The following is a 12,372-nucleotide window of genomic DNA, read 5'->3' on the forward strand; positions in this document are numbered from 1 at the left end:
GATGCCCTCGCATTGCAGCCTGTACAGCTCAATTTCCACTCTCTCCCTCATCATGTGAGGTACCGCTCGCGCCTTGTGGTGAATGGGTCGTGCCTCTGGGACCAAATGGATTTGCACCTTCGACCCGGAAAAGTTTCCAAGGCTCAAAACGAGAAGGAAATTTGTTCAGAACCTGGGTACATGAGGCCTCATCGACTTGTGATAGCGCTCGGATGTCATCCCAGCTCCAGCGAATTTTGCCCAGCCAGCTCCTTCCAAGCAGTGTGAGGCCATCGCCCGAGACAATCCAGAGTGGCAGTTCGTGCACTGTGTCCTCGTAGGTGACCTTGACCATGGCGCTGCCCAGGACATTGATGAGCTCTTTGGTGTACATTCTCAGTTTCGTGTGGATGGGGCTCAGGGCTGGTCTGAGTGCCTTGTTGCACCACAGTCTCTCAAACATCTTTTTACACATGATGGATTGGCTAGCGCCAGTGTCCAGTTCCATGGCTGCGGGTAAGCCATTCAATTTTACATTTAGCATTGTAAGTGGACATTTCATCGAAAATGTGTGCACCCCATGTACTTCAGCATCTGCCTCCTCTCTCTGAGGCTTGAAATTGCTTTGATCCACCATGGACCAATCTTCCTCTGCTACATGGCGGTTAGCAGGTTTTGCAGAGCTTGCAGCTCGTCTGCAAGCTTGTTGGAGGTGCCTCATTGTTCCACAGCTCTTGCAAACATATCCTTTGAAGCGGCATGAATAGGCTGAATGGAAGCCTCCACAATGCCAACAAGATGTGAATTGCCATGCATTCATCCTTTGTTCCGGACTCTGAGTCATTTGGGTCACTTGAGGCCTACTGGCAGTTGTAGACTAGTGGTTTCTGCCCTGTACATTTCTGCTCGCAAACACAGTTTCAGTAAATTTATGAACATTCCAACACTTGTGTGCTGAGAGATTTGTTTGGTGTCATCACTAGTGGACATAAACGCCTGTGCTATCGCAATGGCCTTACTGAGGGTCGGTGTCTCTACAGTCAAAAGTTTTCATAGGATGGTCTCGTGGCCAATGCCCAGTACAAAAAAGTCTCTGAGCATCTGCTCCAGGTAGCCATCAAACTCACATTGTCCTGCAAGTCGCCTTAGCTCGGCGACGTAGCTCGCCACTTCCTGACCTTCAGATCGCTGGCACCTGTAGAACTGATACCTCGCCATCAGCACGCTCTCCCTAGGGTTAAGATGCTCCCGAACCAGTGTACACAGCTCCTCATACGACTTATCTGTGGGTTTCACTGAAGCCAGAAGATTCTTCATGAGGCTGTAGGTCGGTGCCCCGCAGTCTGTGAGGAGGACCGCTCTCCTTTTTGCAGCGCTTCCTTCTCCGTCCAGCTCGTTGGCTACAAAGTACTGGTCTAGCCGTTCGACATAGGCTTCCCAGTCCTCACCCTCCGAGAACTTCTCCAGGATGCCCACAGTTTGCTGCATCTTTGCGCTGGATTCGTATACTCGTCGCCAGTTATTGTGTTGCTAACACAGATGAGACTGCACACAGGGAGGTTAAAGTAACAGTGACCTCAGTCTTTATTAAGACACTCCAGAGTGAGGAACAGGCCTTAGGGGCCAGCTTATATACAGTGCTCCCAAGTAATGCTGGGATCCCTTGGGACTTCAGGGGATGCGCTCCCTGGTGGCGGAACATGGGAGTGCATGCTTTACAGATACACAACAAATATCACATCAGCAATTTACCTTCATCGAGTGCCTTTAATGTATAAACCATCGTAAGGTACTTTACAGAATGCAGAGATAATAGATAAAAAGGATAAAGAAACAGATTCCAAGCCAAGTTGGAACAATTATGAAAGGTGAATAAAAACCTATCATAGAATCATAGAAATTTACAGCACGGAAGGAGGTCAATCGGCCCATCGTGTCCGGGCCTGAAAAAGAGCTATCCAGCCTAATCCCACTGTCCAGCTCCTGGTCCATAGCCCTGTAGGCTACAGCACTTATCCAAGTACTTTTTAAATATGGTGAGGGTTTCTGCCTCTTCCACCCTTCCAGGCAGTGAGTTCCAGACCCCCACCACCCTCTGGGTGAAGAAATTTCTCCTCAAATCCCCTCTAGACCTTCTACCAATTATTTTAAATCTATGCCCCCTGGTTGTTGACCCCTCGGCCAAGGGAAATAGGTCCTTCCTCTTCACTCTAGCTAGGCCCCTCATAATTTTATTCATCTCAATTAAATCTCTGCTCAGCCTCCTCTGTTCCAAAGAAAACAACCCCAGCCTATTCAAACTTCCCTCATAGCTAAAATTCTCCAGTCCAGGCAAAATCTTCGTAAATCTCCGCTGTACCCTCGCCAGTGAAATCACATCCTTCCTGTAACGTGGTGACCAGAACTGCAATACCCCAGCTGTGGCCTATCTAGTGTTTTATGAAAGATGAGATTTGAGAAGGTTTTTGAAGATGGAGCAAGAAATTAATGCGGAGAGGGATGTTACGAGAGAGTTCTGGAGAGCACGGCTGAGAAGATTATTACAGAAACTGTGACTGATTAGAATGCAGAGGGAATGGGTGACTGCTTGTTTTCTTGAGCTAACAATTCATTAGGTTTGGTTTTGCTCAACCGTTTTTCCCTCGAACCTTTTTAGTAATTAGTTGTGATGTACGCCACCAGCGATTTGTAAACTAGGTTCCAATGCAGCACTGAAAATAGTGGCAATCTCAGGTGGTTAAAAAGGCATACGGAATACATGCCATTATTAGCGGAGGCACAGCATACAAGAGCAAGGAGATTATGCTTGAACTGAAGTGCCGTAACCTATAGGGCTATGGACCGAGAACTGGAAAGTGGGATTAGGCGGGATAGCTCTTTGTCGGCCGACGCGGACACGATGGGCTGAAATGGCCTCCTTCCGTGCTATAAATTTCTATGATTCTAAAGGCCATTATTTCGCCAACCATGGTGGGTCCGGGTTGGGCGGGGACTGTGGTGCGTTGTGACCCCGCTCCAGGTTCCAGCCCACACTGTGAAAACAAATCCTCCCTAGATTGAGCTTACTAAGCCCGCCCTTCGAGGTTCCCGGCCAATTACAAGGAAGCAGGTCTGATGACGTCTTTTGATGACGCGTCATCAGCCGGTTTCCTTAAAGGGCCTATGGCCACATTAATTGTGACAGCTGTCCTGTCAGTGTTGTGCAGCATTGAGGTGCTGCAATGATCATCATAGGAAATCCCTCGAAATCGAGGAAGACTTGCTTCCATTGTAAAAGTGATTTCTTAAGTGACTGAACAGGCCAATACGTGAATTACAGTCTCTGTCACAGGTGGGACAGACAGTCATTGAAGGAAAGGGTGGCTAGGACTGGTTTGCCGCACGCTCCTTCCGCTGCCTGCGCTTGCTTTCTGCATGCTCTCAGCGACGAGACTCAAGGTGCTCAGCGCCCTCCCGGTTGCCCTTCCTCCACTTAGGCGGTCTTTGGCCAGGGACTCCCTGGTTTTGGTGGGGATGTTGCATTTTTATCAAGGAGGCTTTGAGGGTGTCCTTGAAACGTTTCCTCTGCCTACCTGGGGATCGCTTGCCGTGTCGGAGCTCCAAGTAGAGCGCTTGCTTTGGGACTCTCATGTCGGGCATGCGAACAATGTGGCCCGCCCAATGGAGCTGGTTTGGTGAGGTCAGTGCTTCGCTGCTGGGGATGTGGGCCTGATTGAGGACGCTAACGTTGGTGCAGCTGTCCTCTCAGGGAGATCTTGCGGAGACATCGTTGGTAGTATTTCCCCAGTGATTTGAGGTGTCTACTGTACATGGTCCACGTCTCTCAGCCGTACAGGTGCTGCAATGGAGAGTCATTGAGAACCCCGATGTTGGGTGATTCTACGATGATAAATGCAAATGTCTGTCTTTTCATTTTTTTTCAACTGTGGTCTTACTAAGGTTTCATATAGATTCACCATTACATCTTGACTTTTATCATTTATATCTCTTGGCATAAAACCATTGTGCTAGCTCTTTATGACCTTATCCACTTGAGATGCTGCTTTTAATATTTTGTAAAACTGAAACATCAAATCGCTCTTTCCCGACGTGTTAGGGATGTTAACCTCATAAAAAAATGGTAAGTACCATGTAAAATTCTTTTTAAATACCTTTAAAGTACCTCTTAATGATGTTAATTGGCTGGTTGACCGCTTGATGTCGGGTCTGTGAACCGCAGCCAGAACCAGCACTTTGTAAACTGACAAGGAGGCGGGTTCAGAGCCAGATTCTGCCCGCTGTCAATCACAGACTTTCTGACAGCAGTCCGCCTCCAAACCCTCACTTGCAACGCTGGAAAGATTCCGGCCTGAGGAAATAATGAGATCAACACCAGTGATAACAGCTGTGCCAAGAAATATTTTCGAAATGACAAAGATTCATTTTAACAGTGAGGGAGTTTTAATATTTAAAGAAAGAAAGACTTGGATTTATATGGCGCCTTTCACAACTACCGGATATCTCAAAGTGCTTTGCAGCCAATGCAGTACTTTTGGAGTGAAGTCACTGTTGTAATGTGGGAAACACAGCAGCCAATTTGCGCACAGCAAGCTCCCACAAACAGCAACGTAACAATGACCAGATAATCTGTTTTTTTTTTATTATGTTGATTGAGGGATAAATATTGGATAAACATTCAGAGACTGAACTCCAGGACATGGTCGACATATTTACTGAGGCGTACGAAAGCATGGGACTTACATTAAACATCCTTAAGACAAAGATCCTCCACCAACCTGACCCTGCCACACAGCACTGCCCCCCCAGTCATCAAGATCCACGCGCGGCCCTGGACAACGTGGACCACTTTCCATACCTCGGGAGCGTATTATCAGCAAGGGCAGACATCGACAACGAGATTCAACACTGCCTCCAGTGCGCCAGCTCAGCCTTCGGCTGCCTGAGGAAAAGAGTGTTCGAAGATCAGGCCCTCAAATCTGGCACCAAGCTCCTGGTCTACAGGGCTGTAGGGATACTCGCCCTCTTGTATGGCTGAGAGAAGTGGACAATATACAGAAGACACCTCAAATTGCTGGAGAAATACCACCAACGATGTCTCCGCAAGATCCTGCAAATCCCCTGGGAGGACAGATGCACCAACGTCAGTGTCCTCGATCAGGCCAACATCCCCAGAATCAAAGCACTGACCACATTGACCAGTTCCGTTGGGCGGGCCACATTGATCGCATGCCTGACATAAGACTCCCAAAGCACGCGCTCTATTCGGAACTCCTACACGGCAAGTGAGCCCCAGGTGAGCAGAGGAAACGTTTCAAGGACACCCTCAAAGCCTCCTTGATAAAATGCAACATCCCCACCGACACCTGGGAGCCCCTGGCCAAAGACCGCCCTAAGTGGAGGAAGAGCATCCGGAAGGGTGCTGCACACCTGGAGTCTAGTCGCCGAGAGCATGTAGAAAGCAAGCGCTGGCAGCGGAAGGAGCGTGCGGCAAACCAGTCCCACCCACCCTTTCCTTCAACCACTGTCTGTCCCACCTGTGACAGAGACTGTAATTCCATATTGAACTGTTCAGTCACCTAAGAACTCACTTTTGGAGTGGAAGCAAGTCTTCTTCGATTTCGAGGGACTGCCGATGATGATGAAATATTGGCCAGGGCACGAGGGATAACTGCCCTGCTCTTCTTCAAAATAGAGATCTTTTACATCCACCTGAGAGAGCAGACGGGGCGTTGGTTTAATGTCTCATTTGAAAGATGGCACCACCAACAGTGCAGCGCTCCCTCAGCATTGTACTAGGAGTGTCAGCCTAGACTTTTGCGCTCAAGTCCCTGGAGTGGGACTTCAACCAACAAACTTCTGGCTCAGAAGCGAGTGTGCTACCCACTGACCCACAGCTGATACTGTGAGGAGAAAGAGGTGTCACGCTGAGTTCCAGAGCTAGATTTGCCCGGATCGAGTGACGCCCAGATCTAGATTTGCCCCAATCTAGATTTTCCCTTGATCACACAGGATTCTCAGCCTGGGAGGACCATTATAGCGTTGGAACTTCACTTCTGCATGTCTCTCCAATGATTTTTTTTATGCTTCTCTCTTACTGAGAGCTTTAGGACGAGCCATTGATGAACTCACTGCCCACTGCCACCGACATTCCTCCAGAAGATCCGCCCAGTGCCACTTTCGATGTGGGCTGGATCGGGAGGGAGGGGAGAGCCACTGGGAACCGCCCGCTGATGTCGGCGGACGGCTGAGTAGCGCGACTGACCTCTCGCCCACCGAGATGCCAGATTGATGTGGGCGGGAGTTGCCGCCAGAACGGGGGTGGGCCGCTGGCTGGAAGTTGGTCTGTCCCCGACGGTGAGGCTGAAGAACCTGAAAAAAAGGTAAGTGAACATTTTTTTTTTCCACAGCAATGGGGTACCCTCCGATGTTTTTTTTTTCCTAGTGATTTTTTTTCCTGGTCTTCGACCCTCCGTGGGGCCCGACTCCATCCTCGGCGGCATTTGGGGGCAAGCGCCTCTGCCGCCGAGAATGAGACCTCCCGCCGACTGCTGTCCAGATTGCCGATGTAAGTCCCTCATTTGCCGCCCACCGACCTTCGAGGGATCTTTTTGATGAAAACCCCGCAGCACTTGGGCAGGCGGGGTCCTTCATCAATTTCGGGCCCTTAGCTTTTGCCAGTTGCACCGTCCAGGATCCTGCCCGTGTCTGAAGCCTCTACTTTCCAAAACCCTATCTCGCAGCACACTCAGAAGGTCAAAGAGTTGCAGCAGTCTTTGCACGGGTCATTCCCGACTCTGCATTACCATGGACGATCACACTTAATAGCCGCAAGTGATTGGTTTTCTCGGCCCATCATTGGCTGCGCCGCTTCTGAATTAATATAATTGCTCAAATTCTTTCCCTTTGTCAGTGTCAGCTGTGGCTCAGTGGGTAGCGCTCTCACCCCTGAATCAGAAGGTTGTAGTCCCACTCCAGAGACTTGAGCGCAAAAGTCTATGCTGACACCCTGGTGCAGTGCCGAGGGAGTGCTGGTCTGTCAGAGGTGCCATCTTTTGGATGAGACATTAAACCGAGGCCCCGTCTGCCCTCTCAGGTGGATGTAAAAGATCCCAAGGCACTATTTCGAAGAAGATCATGGGAGTTATCTCCGGTGTCCTGGCAAATTTTTATCCCTCAATCAACGTCACTAAAAAAACAGATGATCTTTTCATTATAACGTTGCTGTTTGTGGGAGCTTGCTGTGCGCAAATTGGCTGCCGCATTTTCCACATTACATAAGAACATGAGAACATATAAGAACATAAGAAATAGGAGCAGCAGTAGGCCATATGGCCCCTCAAGCCTGCTCCACTATTTAATAAGATCATGGCTGATCTGATCATGGACTCAGCTCAACTTCCCTGCCCGCTCCCCATAACCTTTATTCCCTTATCTCTCAAAAATCTGTCCATCTCCGCCTTAAATATATTCAATGACCCAGCCTCCATAGCTCTCTAGGGCAGAGAATTCCATAGATTTATAACCCTCTGAGAGAAGAAATTTCTCCTCATTTCTGTTTTAAATGGACAGCCCCTTATTCTAAGACAATGTCCGTTAGTTTTAGTTTCCCCTATGAGTGGAAATATCCTCTCTGCATCTACCTTGTCAAGCCCCCTCATTATCTTATATGTTTCAATAAGATCACTTCTCATTCTTCTGAATTCCAATGTGTATAGGCCCAACCTACTCAACCTATCCTCATAAGTCAATCCCCTCATCTCCAGAATCAACCTAGTGAACTTTCTCTGAACAGCCTCCAATGCAAGTATGACCTTTCTTAAATACAGAGACCAAAACTGTACGCAGTACTCCAGGTGTGGCCTCACCAATACTCTGTACAGTTGTAGCAGGACTTCTCTGCTTTTATATTCCATCCCCCTTGCAATAAAGGCCAACATTCCATTTGCCTTCCTGATCACTTGCTGTGACTACACTCCAAAAGTACTTAATTGGCAGCAAAGCACTTTGAGACGTCCTGAGATCGTGAAAGGCGCTATATGAATGCAAGTCTCTTTTTTTTTCTTTTTTGATAAATGCCTTTCACATTGGGTTTGGTTGTGCTCTCCATTTTGCTTGATTCATTGTCAGCTGACATGATGCAATGCTCGTTGATAAAGGTCAAGTCGTTACATTCTGGCCGTCCAAATGTTCAATTTGTATGTTTCCATTGTCTCTTACATCGCCTGGCTTAAATGGCCATGTGTGAATGCAACAAATTGCATTCTTACCAATGATTCACACACAGCGACTTGCAAAACAGTCCAGACATCGGGTGATTCAGCTCACTGCCATCAAGCCCTAATGTTGCATCTGCACATGCTAATTCAGATCTCCAACAATGCACAGCTCAGTCTGCTCTCCAAACTTAGCGATGGCGTCACTACTGGCCACTTAAATGAAAAATAAAATGTCAACAGGAGGTTATCAAGGGGGACAATAAAGTCAGTCACCGTCCCATGTAATGATTTGATATTTTTTACAGCAAATGCTGGTTGCCAAACCCTGCCTTTAATTCAGCAACTGATCGATAATCAGCCCAAACTCAACCTGCTCTCAGGAAGTCTTTGCGCTCCCTCTTGCTTGAGTTTGTTTCGGAAGGAGTTTCAAAGCTTTATTTTTTATCTTTCTCAGCTACCAACCAGGTAACATTTTTTCTTATTGAAGTATCCCAACGACCAACTGATCTCGTTCTGTGACTGTATGGCTCCGGATGGGGTGGAGTGTAGAATGTTTCGGTGCAGGGGGTATCGCAGTTGTGTGGGGCGGACTGGTTGGGCCGGTTGCTCTTTACCTTTCCGCCATTGTTCATTGTTCATATGTTTATATGTATCCTTCAGGGCTGTTGACCAAGGGGCCGTGCGGCTCTTTGTCGGCCGGCGTGGACGTGATGGGTCAAAATGGCCTCCTTCTGCGCTGTAAATTTCTATGTTTCTATGTTTCTATGTAAACACCGGCACAGACCCAATAGGTCGAATGGCCTGTTTCTGGGTTGTAAATTCTACGTAGCTCTCCGTCCTTTTGTGGTGCTTAAGAAGTACATTTAATTTGATCTGTCACTTTTACATAAGAATATAAGAAATAGGAAAGGAGTAGGCCATACTGCTCCTTGAACCTGCTCCGTCATTCATTCAGACCATGGTTGATCCGATCATGGACTCAGCTCCACTTCCTTGCCCACTCCCCATAGCCCCTTATCCCCTTATCGTTCAAGAAACTGTCTATCTCTGTCTTAAATTTATTCAATGTCCCAGCTTCCACAGCTCTCTGAGGCAGCGAATTTCACAGATTTACAAACCTCTGAGAGAAGAAATTTCTCCTTATCTCTGTTTTAAATGGGCGACACCTTATTCTAAGATCATGCCCTCTAGTTCTAGTCTCCCCCATCAGTGGAAACATCCTTTCTTCATCCACCCTGTCAAGCTCCCTCATAATCTTATATGTTTTGATAAGATCACCTCTCATTCTTCTGAATTCCAATGAGTAGAGGCCCAACCTACTCAACCTTTCCTCATAAGTCAAACCCCTCATCCCCGGAATCAACCTAGTGAACCTTCTCTGAACTGCCTCCAAAGCAAGTATATCCTTTCGTAAATATGGAAACCAAAACTGCACGCAGTACTCCAGGTGTGGCCACATCAATACCTTATATAGCTGTCGCAAGACTTCCCTGCTTTTATACTCCATCCCCTTTGCAATAAAGGCCAAGATTCCATTGGCCTTCTTGATCACTTGCTGTACCTGTATACTATTCTTTTGTGTTTCATGCACAAATACCCCCAGGTCCTGCTGTACTGTGGAACTTTGCAATCTTTCTCCATTTAAATAATAACTTGCTCTTTGTTTTTTTTTCTGCCAAAGTACATGACCTCACACTATCCAACATTATACTCCATCTGCCAAATTTCTGTCCACTCACTTAGTCTGTCTATGTCCTTTTGCAGGTTTTTTGTGTCCTCCTCACACACTGCTTTTCCTCCCATCTTTTTGTATCGTCAGCAAACTTGGCTACGTTACACTCAGTCCCTTCTTCCAAGTCGTTAATATAGATTGTAAATAGTTGGGGTCACAGCACTGATCCCTGCGGTACCCCACTAGTTACTGGTTGCCAATCCGAGAATGAACCATTTATCCCGACTCTCCGAAGGCACAGATCATCCTGGAGTCACCTCCACCTAAATGGTTGAACAAGTAACACTAAAAATGGTCTCGCTCTTTCTTTCCCGCTCTCTGACCTGTTCTCAATTATAAGACTGCAGTTTGTGGTCAGACCCATTGAAAGATTCCGAGTCAGGAAATGATGTAACTGGCTTGGAGAACTAAGTGAAAATGCAGAAAAACAGTTACACCATGGAAACAAGCCATTTGTCCCAAGTAATCTGTGTCAGCATTTAACGTCCACACGAGCAATCAGATTTACCAACCACATTCCCTTAACCCCTTTCCCCGCATCTACTTATCGAATCTAATCCTGAATACTGGCATAGATTCTTCTTCAAACACTAACCCTGGGAGCAAATTCCTCAGCCTCACAACTCTCTCTGTGTGAGGATGTTTCTCCTGCCCTCTGCTCTAACTTTCTCACATTTGACCTTGTATCTATGACCCCCCCTCTCCAACCCCATTCTTGACCCATCAACTACTGGAAAATGTCTGTTTCCAGCTACTCAGTCCCATCCTTTCATCATTTCAAACACTTCTATCATATCACCCTGTAACCTGTGTTTTTACAGAGTGTCAGCCATGGCTCAGTGGATAGCACTCCAGCCTATGAATCAGAATGTTGAAGGTTCAAGTCCCACTCCAGAGACTTGGGTAAAAAATCTAGGCTGATGCTGCCAATACAATACTGAGGGAGTGCTGCACTGTCAGCGGTTCTGTCTTTCAGGTGGACGTAAAAGATTCCATGGCACTATTTCGAAGAAGAGCAGGGGAGTTACCCCTGGTGCCGAGGTCAATATTTATCCCTCAATCAACAATCATTGCCACGTTGCTGTTTGTGGGAGCTTGCTGTGCACAAATTGTTGCTGCGTTTCCCACATTACAACAGTGACTACACTCCAAAAGTATTTCATTGGTTGTGAAGTGCTTCGGATCGTCCGATGGTCGTGAAAGGCGCTATATAAATGCATGTCCTTCTTTTTGCTTTCAATGGAAAAGATCCAATTTCTTAAGTCTTTTTTGTATTTATATTTCCGCATATTGTAGTGAATCTGCACTGTACCATCTGTAAACTCTTTTTTTTTAACTTATTCACTCGCTGGCAATGCTCACATCTAATTGTCCTTGAAAAGGTAGTGGTGCTCCGCCTTCTTGAACCGCTGCAGTCTGCAAATGCCTTCTATAGAAGTCCTCGAACTCAGGTCTTGTTACGTTTTTGCACAGTTTTATTATTACCTCTTGGCTTTTTATATCCTGTGGGGCCGAAATTGCCCTCGGGGAGAAATTGGGGAGGGCACTTCGAATTAACCGGAAATTTACCGCCTGGCGGGTTCGGCGGTAAGAGCCGGAAAATTCGTCTCTTTAACTCTGACACTGCCTCCCAGTGCTTTGAGGCGCTGTTGGAGGTGGTATCGGGGTGGGTTCGGGTCAGGGAGCGGGGCAGAATAGCGTCCGCGGCAGTATGCCCTCCCCTTTAAGGGCAACCGCACCGTCCAGCCACGGGCAGCTTCCCGCCGTGCGAAGCTGTCAGGGGCACTGAACGACGGTGGCCGTGCTCCCCCGCGGCAATTTCCCCCACAGGGCAGGAAGGGGGTCACCGCCGGGCGGTAAGGGTTCAGCATGGCCGACAAGGGATCGGAGCGCGGGGCGGGGCGGAAACACAGGACACAGTGGAAACCTGTTCCGCACGCCCGCGACCCCGGTGGCAATACCGCATGGGTCAGATTCGCCGCCTGTCCTGGGTGGGAAAGGTCTTACTGCCTCTTAGAGGCGCTAATGGGCCTTTTTCTGAAGAGCAATTTCCCTTCCCCGCCAACACCTCTTGTGATAAACCTTAGAATTCCATTAGCTTTTTTTGCAGCCTTATCAACCTATGGAGTTGTCCTTAATATCCATTGACTCTGCACCCATAAACCCCTCTGCTCTTCCAGACCTCCAAACCTACTTGCATCCAGAGTATATTTACTGTGGTTGGTTTTTTACCGAAATGCATCACCTCACATTTACTGGCATTGAAGGACAGCTTGACTGCTGAATCCAGTGTTAAAGAATAAGTGAAGAGGAAGTTCGATGTAAGATAAGCAAAGTGGACACTCTGCGGGAAGTGGCCTTGCTTGGCGATGACTTTCACCATGCTTTGGTTGCCAGTGGTTCCCATCGGTTGCATGCTGTGTTCTGGATTATAGGTTACAGATT

The sequence above is a fragment of the Pristiophorus japonicus genome, chromosome 1, assembly GCF_044704955.1.
Source record: "Pristiophorus japonicus isolate sPriJap1 chromosome 1, sPriJap1.hap1, whole genome shotgun sequence".
Taxonomy (NCBI): Eukaryota; Metazoa; Chordata; class Chondrichthyes; family Pristiophoridae; genus Pristiophorus; species Pristiophorus japonicus.